General features: G+C 42.9%; 1 protein-coding gene across 5 annotated transcripts in view; it reads right to left on the reverse strand.

Annotated features, from left to right (window-relative positions):
• Positions 1–16,669, reverse strand: part of LOC125881506 (cadherin-20-like) — a 712,657-nt gene that overhangs the window by 44,767 nt on the left and 651,221 nt on the right. The window contains exon 1 of one of the 5 annotated variants that reach the window (XM_049564602.1): positions 2,601–2,729. The exons of the other annotated variants lie outside the window; for them this stretch is intronic. The gene's annotated coding sequence lies outside the window, so the exon portion shown is untranslated. Of the gene's footprint in view, positions 1–2,600; positions 2,730–16,669 lie in introns of those variants that run through there. 5 annotated transcript variants of the gene reach the window in all.

The following is a 16,669-nucleotide window of genomic DNA, read 5'->3' on the forward strand; positions in this document are numbered from 1 at the left end:
GGACAGTAAGTCAGACATAAAAAAACATGTTGATTAAATAATCGTTCCAGTGCTAATGTTATCACAAACTTCACCCAGACCTTTCGGTCCGAGTCACTGAATGAGGTTACCAGGGGCCAACTCAGTGTGTGGTACATTAGTATGGGTTCGCCCTGTTTAAGTGCTATGTGGAGCATTATTAAGTGTTAATTTCACAGTGGCCATGTCTGTGCTCCACTCACCTCGGCTCTAAAAGGAGGCCTCCCAGACTGTGGAAAAGGTCCTTAAAAACTGGGTGGACCCATGAAAAAGGGTTCCACCCACCCTGGCAGTGCAAAACGTCACGGCCAATTTGTTAACCACAATTGATTCTGCACGGTGGATGCCACGGCGAAGGCTCTGTATATCTGCGACCCGGGCGGGAGGCTGCATCGATGCACTTTGACTTTTTTTTTTTTTTTAAGATGCAGAAGTGCCGGCATGAGAAAGTGTCTTTCAATAAGCCGAGTACAATAAGCTGAGCGGGCGCTGTTGCAAAAATGTAAAGGCGTTTTCTTAAATACAGCCGCTGAATCTAATTTCGCTTCCCGGGCCGAGCTGAGCGTGACGAGCCACATTCCTCAACCAAGCGTAGTTTTTTAATTTCTGAATGTTTATTTACTTATTTGCACGTAATTAAAGTCTGCTGTAGCACCAACTTTTAATAAGCAGGCTGTCCCCGCAGTGTGGCCTCTGGTATGTTTGTGTATGTGTGTATATAAAGACGGAATAAAATGACCAGGTCTTGTGGCGTCTAAAGCAAAGGGTCTATACCGTCACCGCCCGCAGCAGGGACCCAGTTTCCTCAGCAGGGAGAGATGGGAGCCTTCAAAGGCAGAGACAGGCTCAGGGAGGTGTGTATTCTGGCCAAACTCTCAAGATCACACAGTTGTTTGTGTGCGGGTATGAATATGAGTTCTCTGTGGATGCACAGCATGCTTATGTATGTGTTTGTCAGAGCTACCCTCTATTCGTCCTCATTCCTCTAACCCTGTACCCCCCTCAGGACAGAGACGCTGGCATGGGGCAGGCTTTGAACCTGCTTCTGTCGTACTCTCTAATTGTGGGGAGCTCCCCGGGCCTCGGCATGTGCAGCTGTGTGCGCCGCCGCCACCGCTGTGCCGTGACGAGTGTCTCCCTCCCCGGCGGCTCGTTTACTGTAAGGTGTTTTTAATTACTTGTCCCTTCTTCCACTCTTGATCTGGCTTTGTGCGCCTGGTGAGCCTCAGAAGTTTGCTTTGATACTCCAGCTTCTGTAACCTCCTCTACTTTCTTGTCTGTCCTTTCCAACATCTGTGTTACATCTGTATCATTCATACTCTGCACTTATTTTTAGTTTCCCTTAATCCTGTCTCTCGTCTCAGACCCTTTCTCCGTCCCCTCCCCTCCCCTCCCCGGTGCACATTCAGTTCATTCATTGCTGTGTGGAGGCCATAAAAAGAGCCTTGTCATTTATGAAGAAATTAAATCACACAAACTGGCATTCATCCCAGCCACTGGTGCATGGAGATGATGTCACCATGCATAAGCGTCATCCGGAAAAAAAGTTTGCAATCAGTGTCACTCCGCCGCAAATTAGACAGCAGTGTCTTGGGGACAGACCCTTTCAAATTAATATCGAACTCGTAATCTCTTTTGAATTTCGGGGGTTTCTGACTCTGAGGAGAATGACAGTTTTCATCCACCACATGGCTGCAGCTGGAGAATCCTCCCCTCCATTAGAGCATTTCCTACGTTGGAATGTCATTTAAGATATCTCAACCAAGAGCACCATCGCAGAAACCTGAAAGGTGTTGTTAATATGGAGGCCGGCGCATAATGCTCATCTTTCAGAGGATCCTTCACCGCCTCTTGCTGACACTGATAATGGCTGGAAAAGTCTTGCTGCCCTGGCGACAGCGCGCATGCCAGTCTAGTGTCTTATTTGTCGGCTGGAGCTTACAAGACAGGCGATAGCTTAATGGGTTTTATAGGGGAAAAAAAATGAATCTGTTCTCATCTTGAGAAACTAGAACCTTGGCTCAGACTGAGGGATGAGGTCTGAATGCCAAACAGAGGTCCGTAAAAAGCAGATAGGCATTCCTCTCCCTTCAGCATGACTTGTTTGAAGTAGCGACAGTGTAGACGTGCTGAGAATTGGAGCCACGCTTTGAGCCTGAGCTCGTGTTCACAAAAGTTTTTTAATGTGTCACAGAACCCCCTCCCGGCTGAGTCGAGGCTCTCCAAATATTCACCGTGACCTACTTTTGACAGCCAGATATGCAATGTATTTGTTCCTGTAAACATTGTTTATCAATTAACACACAGAGAGGGAAAAAAAATGAACCATCGATTCAGTGCGGTAATGAAACGGTGCTCCCACCTCATGTCTTATTCCTCCCAGCGCTCTCCATCTCCACTCAGAGAGTTTCAACGCTCAGTTACAGCTGACAAATCCCCAGTCACCCTTAAATCATCCTCACCATTCACTGTTTACAGCTTGAAAGTATTATTGGCATTTCTCATTGGCACTGTTGTGTTTCAAAACATGACCGGTGAAAGTCAAGGATTATTTTTCACATGCAAAAAATTCCACGCCTTACCTTTTTCCTTTTCAACTTTATTCCTCTTTCTCAGTCCTTCTTCTGTGAAAAATGCTCGTTTTTCTTCTTCTCTTATCTCTTTGTTCTTCTTTTCCCTGCACGCTCCCTAAATTTCCCTTGTAAAAGTTGTGAAAGCTACTGCCTGCAGTGCATCAGTTTCCCTAAAGTCACCTTGAGTCCATGCTCTCGCTCACTGTCCTCTTTGTAAAGTTTCCCCTTTCTCCATCTATATATATGTACATATATATATATATATATATATATATATATATATATATATATATGTTCTCTTGCTGCCACTACTCTGTCACCGCTGCTTTCTGCCTCTCATAGCTGTCTGCACACTCTCATCCTTGGTGTTGCCTATCTGGGGACCCAATCAGACTAAAGGACCAATTGTCCCTCACTTAACAATCAGTGGGACAGCCTCCCGCGACTCCAATGTAACCCAGCCATCTCCAAACTCAAGCATGGGTCAGAGCAAGAAACAGAAAGGAGGAGGAGAAAGAGGAAGAAGAGGAGGGGAGAGGGAGTCGTTGGGGGGTAGATTGACAGCAGGATAGGGGTGAAATTACAGCGAGGGGGAGGTGGGGGGGGTGGAAATCAAAGAGGTGGAGTGAAATCAGGCGCGCAAAGGGATAGAGGAATGAGAAGAGGGAGACATGAGGTGCTAGATAGTGAGCGGTGGAGGGAAATGCTCCCGGGAGCACCACAAAAGCATTTCATCTCAGGGTATTTGCAAGTGAAAAAAGTGACCAGCGTGGTGGGGAAGGACTCAGGAGTGTGTGTGTGTGGAGACTGCCGCGGGTGCAGGGTCCTTGGATCACTGACCAGCCAAGTAGAAAACGCAAAGGATGAGGAGGGGGGGGGAAGAAATCACCTTCTCTCACACGGCAGCGAACCTGCCCTAATGCATTTTAATGAGTCGGTGTTGTACACGGCTGGATCTGTAGAGGGATTTATGGGCATAAAAGATGAAGCTTTAAACTGCATTATATTCCGCTGCTTGCCCAGTCAGAGTCAAAGCAATTAGTTTTCCAAATTGGCAAAAAGATCCTGAAAAATTAGGCGCACGCCAATACACACAAAAAGCGCAGCGGAAGATTAGTCATGGTCACGGAGATCTGATCCCTGTTTAGCACTGAGCGAGAAAATAGCAGTGTTTCATTTAAGCAATCATGGAATTAATGCAGCAAAAAGAGGTTTTCAGAGTTGAGTCTCTTGCATATTTCTCCTCATGAAGAGAAGGACTGGGAAAATGAAATCATATTGAAGATGTACTCAACCATGTTTAAACAGAAATGAGAATATATTACACAGAAACAAGAAGTGTTCTAGGCTGCTGCTCGGGCTCTTATTTGGTATTTTTTCATTATGTCTCTGAGCTGTTTTCATATTATATTTACAGACAAAATAAAGTGACAGAGCTCCAGATATCAGCTAAAAGTTTCCCCACTATTCATAGCCAATTGGAAGGACTTTGCTCTTTTTTTTCCTCCACTCGACAGCCCTTTGACTCTCCTTAATCTTCCTGACAGAGTAATTTGGTTTGTTGTCCAGCTCTAAAAATACAGATGAAGGCTGTTGTCACCTAGCGAGCCAGATGGTCAAAAGGTTGTACTTCTCCATTGGTTCAATATGTTTTTTCTTTCTCCCACTCTGTCCCTTTCAATATGTCTTCTTTCTCATTTGGCAGGTCATTCTTCTTCACCACTGGTCGCTCCCCCTCCCTTCCCCACTGCCCTCCCCATCCTCTTTGTCTCTTTGAAGACCTGACTGGTTAGCGCCCCAGCCAATCTGTCAGCGAATGCTTGACTGGACCCCCAGAAAAAAGGCAGGGGGGTCCCTCTTTGTTGGGGCGGGCCACAGAGAGGGTGGCATTCAGGCCCATTGAACACCACCTTCCATCACTGTGGCAGAGCAGAGGATAATAATTGGCAGAACAAATTGAACCTATAGGGCTTATGGAAGGGCCTCTGTCTGTTTTAAAGTCTGTTACGGTGGTAGACGTCTGGAAAACAAGTCCCTCTGTGCCCCCTCACAAAGGCTCAGATCCGCCGTAGAAATAGATTGGATACAGTTATGTTCTGCATGTCGCCGGACTTTGGTTTTGAGATAATATGCAGGATGTTGTAGGGACACGGTGCTTTCATGCATCTGATCAGGTACGCCTACTCTTAAGGTTGAGGACTGTAGGCTTATAAAGACCATGACTTGTTCTGTCACCTCAGAGTACCTTTTACCAGCACGCACAACAGACTGTTCAGCTCTTTCATTAGTAGAGCAGATTTCATGGTTGTTAAAGTTACAAGTATCCTCTCAATTTGGTTACCACTCCATTAATCAGTCTTGCTTATTGGCCATTTCCCTCTCTTAAGCAGTCATTCGTGACTTAAGTATCCTGATATGATTTTTGGTCGACACAGAGGCAGCATTACAGTTTCAAGTAGAGAATGGCAGTTGTGTTTATATAAAGACAATTTGTTGATTAAATGAGCAAACATTGCACAATCTGGTATCCAAACATAGAAAATATTAGATAATTTTTTTCACAATGAAAGCGAAAAGTCAATATACTACCAACATGTATATCATTAGCTGCATAAAATTATGGATGTAGCTACTGTGAGACCACTCACTGCTTTGTTGACTCCTATTTTGAAGTCTTGAGTTTGGCATTGTGGCTGTTTTCATCTTGGATTTATGGAGCCAGAAGTGACCATATTTGGACAAGAGGGGTGGATCTGACTGTGGGCCAGATGACAAGATCTTCCCACAGCCTGTCACTCAAAGTAGCCTTCTCTTAATTATAATAAAATGAACAGTGGTGAGTTATATAGAAATTCAACCCCGTACAGTTGTAAAGTTGGGCATTATAACACATGTCCTAACTGGATGCGAGTGTCTGACTATTGCAATCAGATGCCCTTTGTCCACACTGAATCTGTTAAATATGGAACTCACTATCTCATGTAAACGGACCTGTTGTCCCAGAGTAACCACTTCAAAGGTGAATGAGTAAATACTGACTCATTATTTATAATCACAACACTACTATCACACTACTATCTAACTTATAGATATCATTGTTGTAGCTTCCATACTAAAACACCATCTCCAGTATTTACTAGAATTGTTCAGCTTCCTGATGATCTCCGTCCAGCCAGATACCATCTCAATCAGATTTTAGTAGTGACATTAGGAGGTATCCTGTAGGTAACTCCTCATTTTAACCTTGTCAATCAGATGTTCCTTTTCCATTGTGGTGCTTTCAAAGCAAGCGACAAAAATAAAATAGAAATGGGGCATCCAATGTTGGTAACAATGGCACGCCTCATCACTTGCAGGCAGTTATGACAGTCCACTATAGGAAACAGTGCAATCAAACTGATTAAGTCGCTGACGCTTGCTTGCGTTGCATCCAATTTGGACATGCTGTAACGTGGAGGTCTGTAAAGACTGACTCACTTTTGGAGCCAGCCTCAAGTGGCCATTTGAGGAGCTGCAGTTTTAGGCAATTCTGTAATAGCTTCATATTTCAGTCCCGTAGGTTGCTGCGCGATAAAAACACCAGTATATTGTTTTCTTGTACACTCTGGCTTCTGCTAACAGGTTTTTTATTGTCTTGTTATCTTTTTGTTTTACCATTTAGTTTATACGATTGAAAAATGCCAATTGCAATTTCCTGGAGCATCACTAGATCACTAGATTACTAGCTTGCAAATGTTAGCTACCAGCCTGCTACATTCTCTATCAACCAGTGGATTCATTGACTAATTGTTTCAGCTTGACTGTATTGGACGAAAGCTTAGGTTAAATGCCTACCATACTCCAGGGGTGGGCCAGCTGATACCAAAATATCAATACTTCAGATACTTGGTTTAACTTTTGAAGACTAAATGTAGCATCAGTAGGGTTGATACCAAAAGAGGGATGTGAGTCTTTTTTCTATGTTGTACCCATTCATATTTTAAAAATAAAACTATCCCTGTAAAAAACATTCTGTTGTTGTGAACACATGTAGTAAGCCTACATGTACTCTTTGCTTCTCCACTACTGGTGTTGTGTTGTGTGAACTCAAACAACATATGTGTAGCAAACATGCAGTGCAGCACAGTGTGCACCCTGACTCGTATAATCCGAAACATATTTGCAGTCATAGCATAGAGGAAAAAAAAAACAGAGAGAAGCTGAAGCTGCAACAGAAAAGAAGAGAGGAGGAGGGAAATGTGTCAGCATCCAGACCCCCGACACAGAGACAGAGTTCACCGGCAGAGTCTGTTTAGAGAGGCTCAGGCAATAAATATCCAGGAAACTGTAGTGGAATTAATATTTTAGTCAAATCGGATCTTCAGGATTGGTTTATCTTAGTTTCAAACTGGAATTGGTCATCACTTACTTTTACTTTAGCAGACTGATTATTCACCTCATAAATCACTACACATTGCTCTCCCCAAAAGGAAAGTACATAAGCCATAATGAAAAAGTATCAGTATCTACGATTCTGGCCCTGTATTGCTTGGTATCAGATCAAACCAAATTTTGTGCTACTGCTCACCCCTACCACATATTAGCAGACTCAAAAGACCAAAGTCTGACACCCTTTCACGTCTTAAGACAAGCTGACAAGTTTTTCGTTACACACTGTAAGACTTTGCAAAGAGTGAGGATCTTGCAGGATCACTATTTGCAAGACTACAACTAGATTCCTTTTGAGATTATTTCCCATCTTATTCCTGGTTTAAAATACTACACCAACTCCCGTTAAGATATATACGACATTTTAACAATTCCTTACCTGTGTGCAAAAACACAGAATTCTGCAAACACAAGATAAAAGGCTTCTTATGTCAACAGGATTCTTGTCATTTCAGCATCAATATAATCCATTTAGATAAACTGTATGAGTGTACAAACCTTACATTTTGGATTTTGTTGCCTTAAAGGGATAGTGCACCCAAAAATGAAAAAAGGGGGTGCCGTAAGCCTCCATTAGGTGGAGTTGTGTTGCTACCTCTTCCCCCCTTGGATCCGCAAGTGATGTGAGGACTCTAAAACTTCACCTGAGCCTCCCTCGGCATATGGGTGAGTAGATAATTGCTGAATTTTCAGTTTTGGGTGCAGTATCCCTTTAACCTGCTACCAGCCTCCGAGGCAAACGGTTTGAAAAATTAAGATTTATCATTAAAATAAGAGCTGGTTGATGGAACTGATACATGACAATTTAACACTGACTCCGTGTTTCTCCTTCTTTTCCACAGAAAAATACCCCTTCTCCACCAAAATTAGCATGTGTTTGTGGGAGACCCCGCTAAAAATAAGATATAGACTCTTTCCCATCGCCAGTAGACCAGAGCTGTGTAAAACAGGTCAGTAAATGGTAGAAGGCAGCATCGAGGCCTGTGAAAACTACAGCGGTTACTTCTTCTTATATATTTCTTACTAATTCAGTCTCTCTTTCAAACTCAGTGCAGACTAATTTGGATCAATGTTTGAGTGCTGCTTGCACGGAGACTGACTGTTTTCTATGTGGTGGCTTGTTGTTGCATCTCGCCAATAAAGGAGCTAAAATTAGCGAGTTCGCCCGGACTCTGTGTTTCCATAAATGCTCATCAGTGCCGGAGCCAATAAATACACGTGATTACTGCAGAGCCATTTGATCATGTTCCCATGTCATACAAAGCCAGATGTTAACGTGTGTTGGTAGGTTTTTTTGTGCAGTGGAAAAGGGGCTCAAGAGAACTGTGACTTTTTTACTTTCTACCTAATCTCTCAAGACAGATTCTGCAATTTACATTGTAGAATCTGTCGGCAGCCCTGTGTGAAAGATGACTACGGGGGGGAGGGCGGGGCTTTGAGTTTGAACGATGCTGCGCTTTAGCCAATCACAATGGAGGGGGCGTGGCCGAGATGTGCAGGTGTCCCCAGGAAATGTGTACCTACAGAAACAGCAAGCTCTGCGTCCATAGTGACTGCTTCACCCAAAACACCGTCTCATCAACGTGAATTTTTTTTTTCCAGCGGATGTCTTAGTTACAACATGATTGAGCAAACTGGAGTAATTTCATGTCATATCCGACAACGGGAGGCTTTTAACAGATGACGTCCAGATGTTAGCTTTGCTAACTGTCCCTGTCAGCTGCAGCCACTGATGCTTTCTAGACATCGTGATTTCCTATAACTGAATAAATACCACACATAGCAACACAAAACTGCTCTGCTAGCTCACTCATGTTGTAACTAAGACATCCGCTGGAAAAAATATTTTATTCACAGACCGTTTGAGTTATTAATGTTACCTTATTTCTATACAGTCTATGGTTATTACAGACACCGCTAACGGCTAACGTTAACAGCTAACGGTTAGCCCAGCTAATCTATGATAACCATGTTAATTACAAAACACACAGAAATAGTAACGTTTATTCAGTCATTGTGTTTATAGACTTAACAAACATCAGATTAGTCTACACGGTGATATAGTGACGTGAAAAATGTGATATATAGCTAAACTCTGCTGGTTTTCTACCCGAAGTATTTGTAAACAACACGGCGATTCCCTGGGGACACCGCTGGAAGTTATGGGCGTGAGCAATCGCCGAGGCTCCTGCACTTCCGTCGAAAAACTCCAGGCTGTGCCTCCAGAGGTAAAGGAAGATTTTTTTTTCTTCTTTTTTTTTTTTTTACCGATGGATTTCCAGATTGCTTTCTACCTAGTTTGCTGCTTCCTGTTTGGTGCTGGAGAGAGCAGCTCGATTGGTAGTTGAGGATGTCCACATCATTGAACTTCAGTATTTGCATGAGCCAAGACTAAAAACTTGATAATATCAATCATGCTTGACCGAGCTTGACGACCACCTTGCACCAAACGATGGAGGTCACAGCTGCAAGCCAAAACTCTAGGAAAACTCTCAGGATTTTATTCCAACATTGGAAATTTGTCCACAACAGTGAAATAGCCTAAAAAGTGCTAGCCATTTTCAGTAGGACACTGCTTTGTCCTTTTTGCAGGCAGTTTGACCAACAATTGCAAGCTAGCCTGTTAGCTTATGTATAATGTATAGTTTTTAAAGAGAAACAGACTTTGAGCGAAAGATTTTAGGTACTGTAAGACAGCTTTAGTAGCACTTGTGTCTAGATGGCTGAGGGCGGCTATATTTGTTCAGTGACCACTGCATCTCACCCCTCCTGTCCTTGTCCCTTTTAATCCACAATATCTTTTTTATTTTTGCAAGCAGCAGAAACCTTTCCTGGTGGCTTCAAGAGCAGGGCATCTCTTACTCAAAACATGCTCCCACAGCTGTGACTAACACCAGAACACCAACTTCAGTACCACTGAAAAAGCCTTTGATTGGGTCGGTTGTGTCAACTACGTAGGTAGCCATTCACTAGAGTTATGGGCGACATTTCAGATCCTCCACCAAGTAAACACTCCTGACCCTCTCTTCCAAGACTGAAAGTTAAATAAGGTCTTAAAAGTGGTTTGCTTCCAATAGGCAATTAAAAATAATGGCAACACTTAGGTGCACTGGACTTGATGAAAAACCCAGCCCAGGAAGGTAATACCCTACTCATTGTCTGCCATTCTTTACCCTCACTTATCATGTAACAGCCTTCAGATGGAATAACCTAAACAAAATACAGCCAGTCTCATCCAGCGTATCACTTTGCCACCACAACCACCACTAGGGGAAAGCATGAAAGAGGGTTAGGTTTCTGAAGAACGAGATGAGAGAGCACCAGAGAGAGGGAGCAAAGCCTCCATGTCATCTAAGATAAGAGGAGCAGCTCTCTTCCCTTCTGCCCGAGATTAAAAATGGCATGGAGCAGAACAAGCCCGAGTACAAAGAGCTCTTCTGTGTCTTTAGGGTGCGCAGTCAAGCCTTTTCGTGTCTGATTTCAGCTACAGGTCGAAACAAAAGGAAATTAGACGTTGGGAAGTTATTGTGTCTTTGTTGGCGGGGGATGCACATGTGAAAGGAGCATTTGTATACACAAGCCAAGTTCACAACTGAAGCGGTAACCTTTACAGTAATTGGTGGAAAAGACAAAAATAAGATGTTTGGCCTTAATTGTGAGACATGAGAATTGGCACAGGGGTCGAAAGAGTGAACCGTGACATTAACTGCCTGCCTGGCATCATTTGGTTTCCTTGCTTTTGCGTGCTCTTGTCTCAGACAAGCTGTGTCTTTCAAGATCCCATTTTCCTGGTGACCTTTTCACCATTTCCCCCCCCTCTTGTGTCTGCAGCTACGGCACCTCGGCAGGGTATTGACTTTCACTCCGCCGTGTTAAACTTTGCCATCCGCGTGCGGCTCGTTGCAGAGCCTCCGCTGTGACAAGAGGCGGCATTCTGTTTGGGATAAAAGGCTCCCCGGGCTGTTTGATGCGGTATTCCAGCGGGGATAGGCAGGGACTTGGCCTTGATGAGCTGACAGGAGCTGAGGAGACATGGGGCCTCGCAGCAGCAGGACCACAAACCTCAGGCACAGTGTGCCTTGCTCTGATATTTACCCCTCCTTGTTCTGTCATTCCCCATAACCCCTACTCTCCGCTCTGTCCCTGTGACCCTGTCTGTGCAGCTGAATGTGAAATGAAAGACTAAAGTAACTTTTGAAGTCGCAAAGCAGGGGGGTACATACTGTATGTCGTTACTGATGCAAGCTACAAATGCACATGGAACATGTAATGCCTGAATTATGCATGTATGCTGTCTGCAGTGTTATTCCTGCTTAATTATTTACATGAAGCCAACAAAAACGAATGTCGGAAAAAGAAAGGAAAACATGCTTCTACAAATGAAAAATAACATCAGATTCCAGAGTATTTAAACTCATACAGCCGCAGAATTCAAGACATTGTTTCCCTGAACTCAATTAACCAAAATATGAAGTTCAAAAGGGCTCATGCTCTGGTAGCAAGTGCATGTGTCTCATATCAGCAGATTTGGCTGAGTCCCTAACCCCACTTCCCAGAGTCAATAGTATAACAAGTAGTGGGAGTGCGCGCGCTCCATTATACGCTTGGTATGCGGGGGGTGTATGCACAGGCAGCCACGTCTAACCAGAAACAAACACATGCAGGATAAATGTCTCCTTTGTTGGTTTCTGTGTGTTTGTAGTTCCACACTGATCCAGTGATCAGAGGAAGAAATAGTTCAGCGGGGGTTTAAACAACACCGTCCGCCACTCGCCTTCCACCTCCAAACAAACCTGGCTTATCACAGTGGAAAAACCAGTGGTTCCGTTCAAAGCGACATGCGTGAAAAGTTTCCGTTTTTCTTTTCCAACTACATAAACATGATGAGTCGAAACAGAGGACAGGAACATGAGTTATAGCAGGAGCAGGGGATGCTGTATTTATTCCGTCATCTCCTAACTTGTGCTACACTGTAGATGAAGCTGTTGCTCAATCTTGGCCAATTACTTGTTAACTACTGGTGCATGAAAAAAATCAATTAGGGTAGTTATGAAGTCCTCCTTCCACCTGGAGTCTTACTCCCAGGGTCTCTAACAGCATGCTCGGATGAATTGTGCGGGGGAAAATAAATTTTTTTCTCTGTCACCTGGCAACTAAAAGCTTCAAAGGACCCGTTCATCTCAGCAGGTCTTAGATTCACAAAACCTTTGCTTTGCCACTGGTTTTATTCAAACAAACACGCTATCTGGGGGGTCAAAGAATCTTGGACTGTAGAATGTGAACCCTTTTACCAAAGAACATGACTTCCTCCTCTGTGCACTTACAGCGATTATGTTGAAGACTCCCATGTTGGTGGCTTCACAAGGTGCCGCAGGATAAAAGGCACATGTGTTTATTTTGTGTGTGTGTGTGTGCCTCTTTGTAAGAAGCAGTCAGCCTCTTTGCAACCTCATGTGAGCGTACGCCAGGATAAAGAAGGGAACATTAGCATTAAACATCCCGTATAAACACAAGATGAGAGAGGAGGAGTAACAAGACAGAGGCAGAGGCAGTGAGGAGGTTACAGTAAACTGTGACACAGGGTGTCATGATTAAAGCTGCACACTGGAATACAACATAACAAAAAAGTGACCCTATTTTCAAAACACCAAACTGGGACCCTTATGTTTACTGCACATTCATGCACACACTTAGGTATGCACCAACTCTGTCTACTAGAAATTACATTGATATGTATGTAAATTACTAAAATGCATCGAAAATTACATTGTGGTGTGAACATAATCACTGCCTGGATTATGTTCAGATGTGTCTTTGAGTTAAAGAAACACTACATTAATGTACCACACTGCATTCACAGCAAGGTGGTTGGGGTAGATATTGGGCGTACAAGGTGTAAGACTGTGATACCAAAATTCTGGGTTCTAGTTCAGACTCCTGTCTGGGTTTAGGCAACACAAGCCCTTAGGTTAAGGTTATAGGGAAAGACTATGATTTCAGTTAATTGTTAATAAAAAACACTAGTCCATACACATTGAGTGCAAAGTTGCCCACGTACAGTTTCACATGGTGTGTGTTTGGGATACAGGTCATAGGAAATTGCAGATTAAATATTCAACTGAACCCATTAAGAAGAGCAATGTATTCAGACAGAGTTTTTGTGAATTTGATAGTACAATTGCTTTATTGAAAGTACAGTAGTACCATTGCCAATAGTGCGATAGTTAGTGGGCTAAAACTGTACATTAGTAGTTGAGGTAGCACGTTGAAAGGCAGATAGTTAAAGTGTTTAGACAACATTGGGCCACAGGGGGAGCCACAGCGATCGGTCACATTTTAGCCATTTCGAAGCATTTTTCTGTTGTTATAGTGCCACCCAGTTGTCAATTAGAGTTAAATTTCTCCAGTCACTTTGAGGCGTCCGATATGGTTAAGCCTAGATAAGAAATTAGCTCTCTAGCGCCCCCATTTTGTTTGATGGGGTCAATAATGGAGGGGTCCCCTCAGATTATGTGTGGTCATATGCCTACAAAATTGCGTGGTGATCGGTGAAACCCTTGAGATGTTATACACCTTTATGTGATGAGCCACGCCCTCTGCAATATTCATTGCCTTATAGAAGCTCAGTTTTAGTAAGTTTTCCAACTTTTGCCAAGAGGGAACTTTAGATATTGGTCCCTAGATTATGTTCACTGAGTTTCATGCAGATCGGTCACACTTCCTAGGAAGAGATTGATTTTAAGTGTTTTTCAAAAAAATTCAAAATGGCGGAAAATCTATACAGCTGGAAGTTATGGGTTCTTGAGGCATTTGGTCCTCATGAGGAGAGGCATCTCTGTGCAAAGTTTCATGTCTCTACGCCATACGGGGCATGAGATATGCCCATTCAAAGTTTGCAATTTCAATATAACGCCCCCTTTGGCTAATTGATGTAATATCGCTTCATTGGCATCCTCCCATGACCCTCTACCACTGTGCCAAATTTCACATGGATTGACCAGGTCAGTGAGGAGGAAAACGTGGAACAGACACACACACACACACACACACACACACACACACACACAGAGTTTTCGAAGAAGATAAGATATAGTAAGATGACAATAAAAAAATAATGCTGGAGTAACTATGTGTGAACAGAGTGTTGTGAGAGTGTCCATATTGGTGAAAAACATTTTGTTGATATAATCAGTATAAACATTTTGTGACATCAGTAATCAGCGACATTTCCTTAATATGTTAATAGAAATTGAAATTTGCTTGGCATTGCATTTACCTCAAAACCATATTTGCAGTTTCAAATTATTTGTATTTAAACATAATTTATAGGAGACAGCGACAGCTTGCACCTTGCATACACCTTCTGTCTCCCCCATCAAAACTGGAACGGTTATTTCATTGCTCAGCACACCTAACGTGCACACCATGGATGCCATGAACACAGCATTTTTGTTGCCTGGTACTTTATGAAGACAGAAGTGAGCCACCTGAAGCTCTTTAGAAAATATTGGCTTTCTCTTTGGCATGACAGTTAACCCTTAGCGTTGTGTCAGAAAAAGCCACAAGTGTCATAGCAACAGGCTCAATGACACATTGACAAACATACAAACAAATCAGTGTTGAATTGGTGCATTGTTTATGCTTTCAGACTTTGTCAGGTAAGAGTGAGTGACACAGAACATGATAAACATCTATGAAAGGATGGCGACAAGTATAATATTGTGATTAGTTTTTGAACTGTGCTGTAAACTGGGACAATTTAGTAGTGAATGTTGACAACCATGACATTTCAGTGTTTTAAGACATTTGTCAGGATTCGGGACACTCAGCTTGAAACCGGGACAGTCCCCCACAGACCAGGACATCTGGTCAACATTGCAAAAACTGATCAGTTTGCATACATTAAATGCCAGAGGATGCACCTCTAGTCTTAGAATTATCCCTGTCCTACTGCAGAAATCAACCATATCTTAAAATCCATTATGCAGTTACATCCTGATGCAGACTTGATATTTGCATTTTATAATAAAAGTCTGTAGCCATGCTAGCAGCTCTGTGAGGTTAGGCACAGCGGTATTTGAGCTAAATGCCAATATCAGTGCGCTAACATGCTCACAATGACAATGCGAACATGCTGATGTTCAGCAGATAGTTCCATATGTTAGCACATGTTTGGTTACTTTTTACAGTTCTTCCTTAGGGGAACATGAATGTTACTGTGACATTTGACTTCAAACCGCAAATGGTAACCTCATGGTGGTGCTAGAGAAGAAATCCCTGGATCACCTAAGTCATAAGAACGCATCTTCTGGGAACCTTCAGTAACTGTACCAAATTTTAATGCAATCTCTTCAATAGTTGCTGGGATATTTTAGTCTGGCTCATTCTATTTCCTAGCCCTGTGTGGCTAACAAACACCTTTGTCCTATTAAGAAATCTGAAATCTTTTAAATTTCAGGACACTCTTTTTCACACATTGTTCAGTTTAGCTTTCAGGCCCAGACACACCAAACCGAACTAGCTGTAATGAAGGCTCCCTGCTGTATTGCCTGACGTTGTCATGTCTCAGCCAAAAGTTGCACACGAATGCCCTGCAAAGACTACAGCCAATGGCCAACCAGCACGTACATTCTACACCTGCGAGAGATGAAACATCCCTCCACACCAGTATGCTGTGGTTATGCTGTAATTGTCATGCTAAACAGGACACCAGACGACTGTCATGATGCTAGTTTGCCGGTTAGCACATTAAAACACAATCCAGTGATAAAAGAACAGAGCATATTCACCGTGCGCCAGTGAACAACAACACAAATCATCACGAAACGTTTCTGCTAAAGAGCTCAATGGCTAAAGAAAAATAGTCTTACCTTATGTAACAACTTTGTTTTGGTCTCACCATCTCTCGACTTTAGCTCTTTGTTTACTTCCCTCTCTTCCGTTTCTCTTCTCATGCGCTGAAATGAACTGCCAATAGAGTGATCTCATTCACCGACAGGCTCTGCTGTCCCTGACGTCAATTCAACATGCTGACAGGCACTGATGAAGGGCAGCAGTGCGGCACACATTGCACCAACTACAGTAGGGCAACAGATGCTCACCGACGGCCCAACATTGACCAACAGCTAATCGTTGGCTTGGTTTGTCCAGGCCTTTACACAGATACATCTCCCTATACAAAAGCTTCCTTGTTTTTTATTGAAGAGATTCTATTTTATGCATTGTTGAAGTTGGAATGATGAAACTTTAAATCACATTTTATGTAAATGTGATCCCCGAATAAGATTTTTAAAAGAATTTTATACAGCCATAGTTTTCATTTCGACTTTATCAAAAATATCACAAGTGTATTGATCTCTGAACTCCTTATCTTGTATCTTATCGTATCATGAGCTGATCTGATTGTTACACTGCTGGTGGAGAGACACATGTAGAGAAAAGTAGATGGAGAGAGTAAAGCAGGAGAGCAGGATGAAACAATGCTTTAAGTGGCTGCTTGATTCAGAGTAAAATCTGGCACCTGTTTTTCTCACTGATTTAATAATGTTCCCATTAACTCTGCGCTGGGGTTGCAACCCAGGGGTTGGTGACAGACTGATCTGAAATCATCTCTCTCTGACTGCTCTAATGACTTGACTGCTGTGCTCAGC

Source organism: Epinephelus fuscoguttatus, linkage group LG21, assembly GCF_011397635.1.
Source record: "Epinephelus fuscoguttatus linkage group LG21, E.fuscoguttatus.final_Chr_v1".
NCBI lineage: Eukaryota > Metazoa > Chordata > Actinopteri > Perciformes > Serranidae > Epinephelus > Epinephelus fuscoguttatus.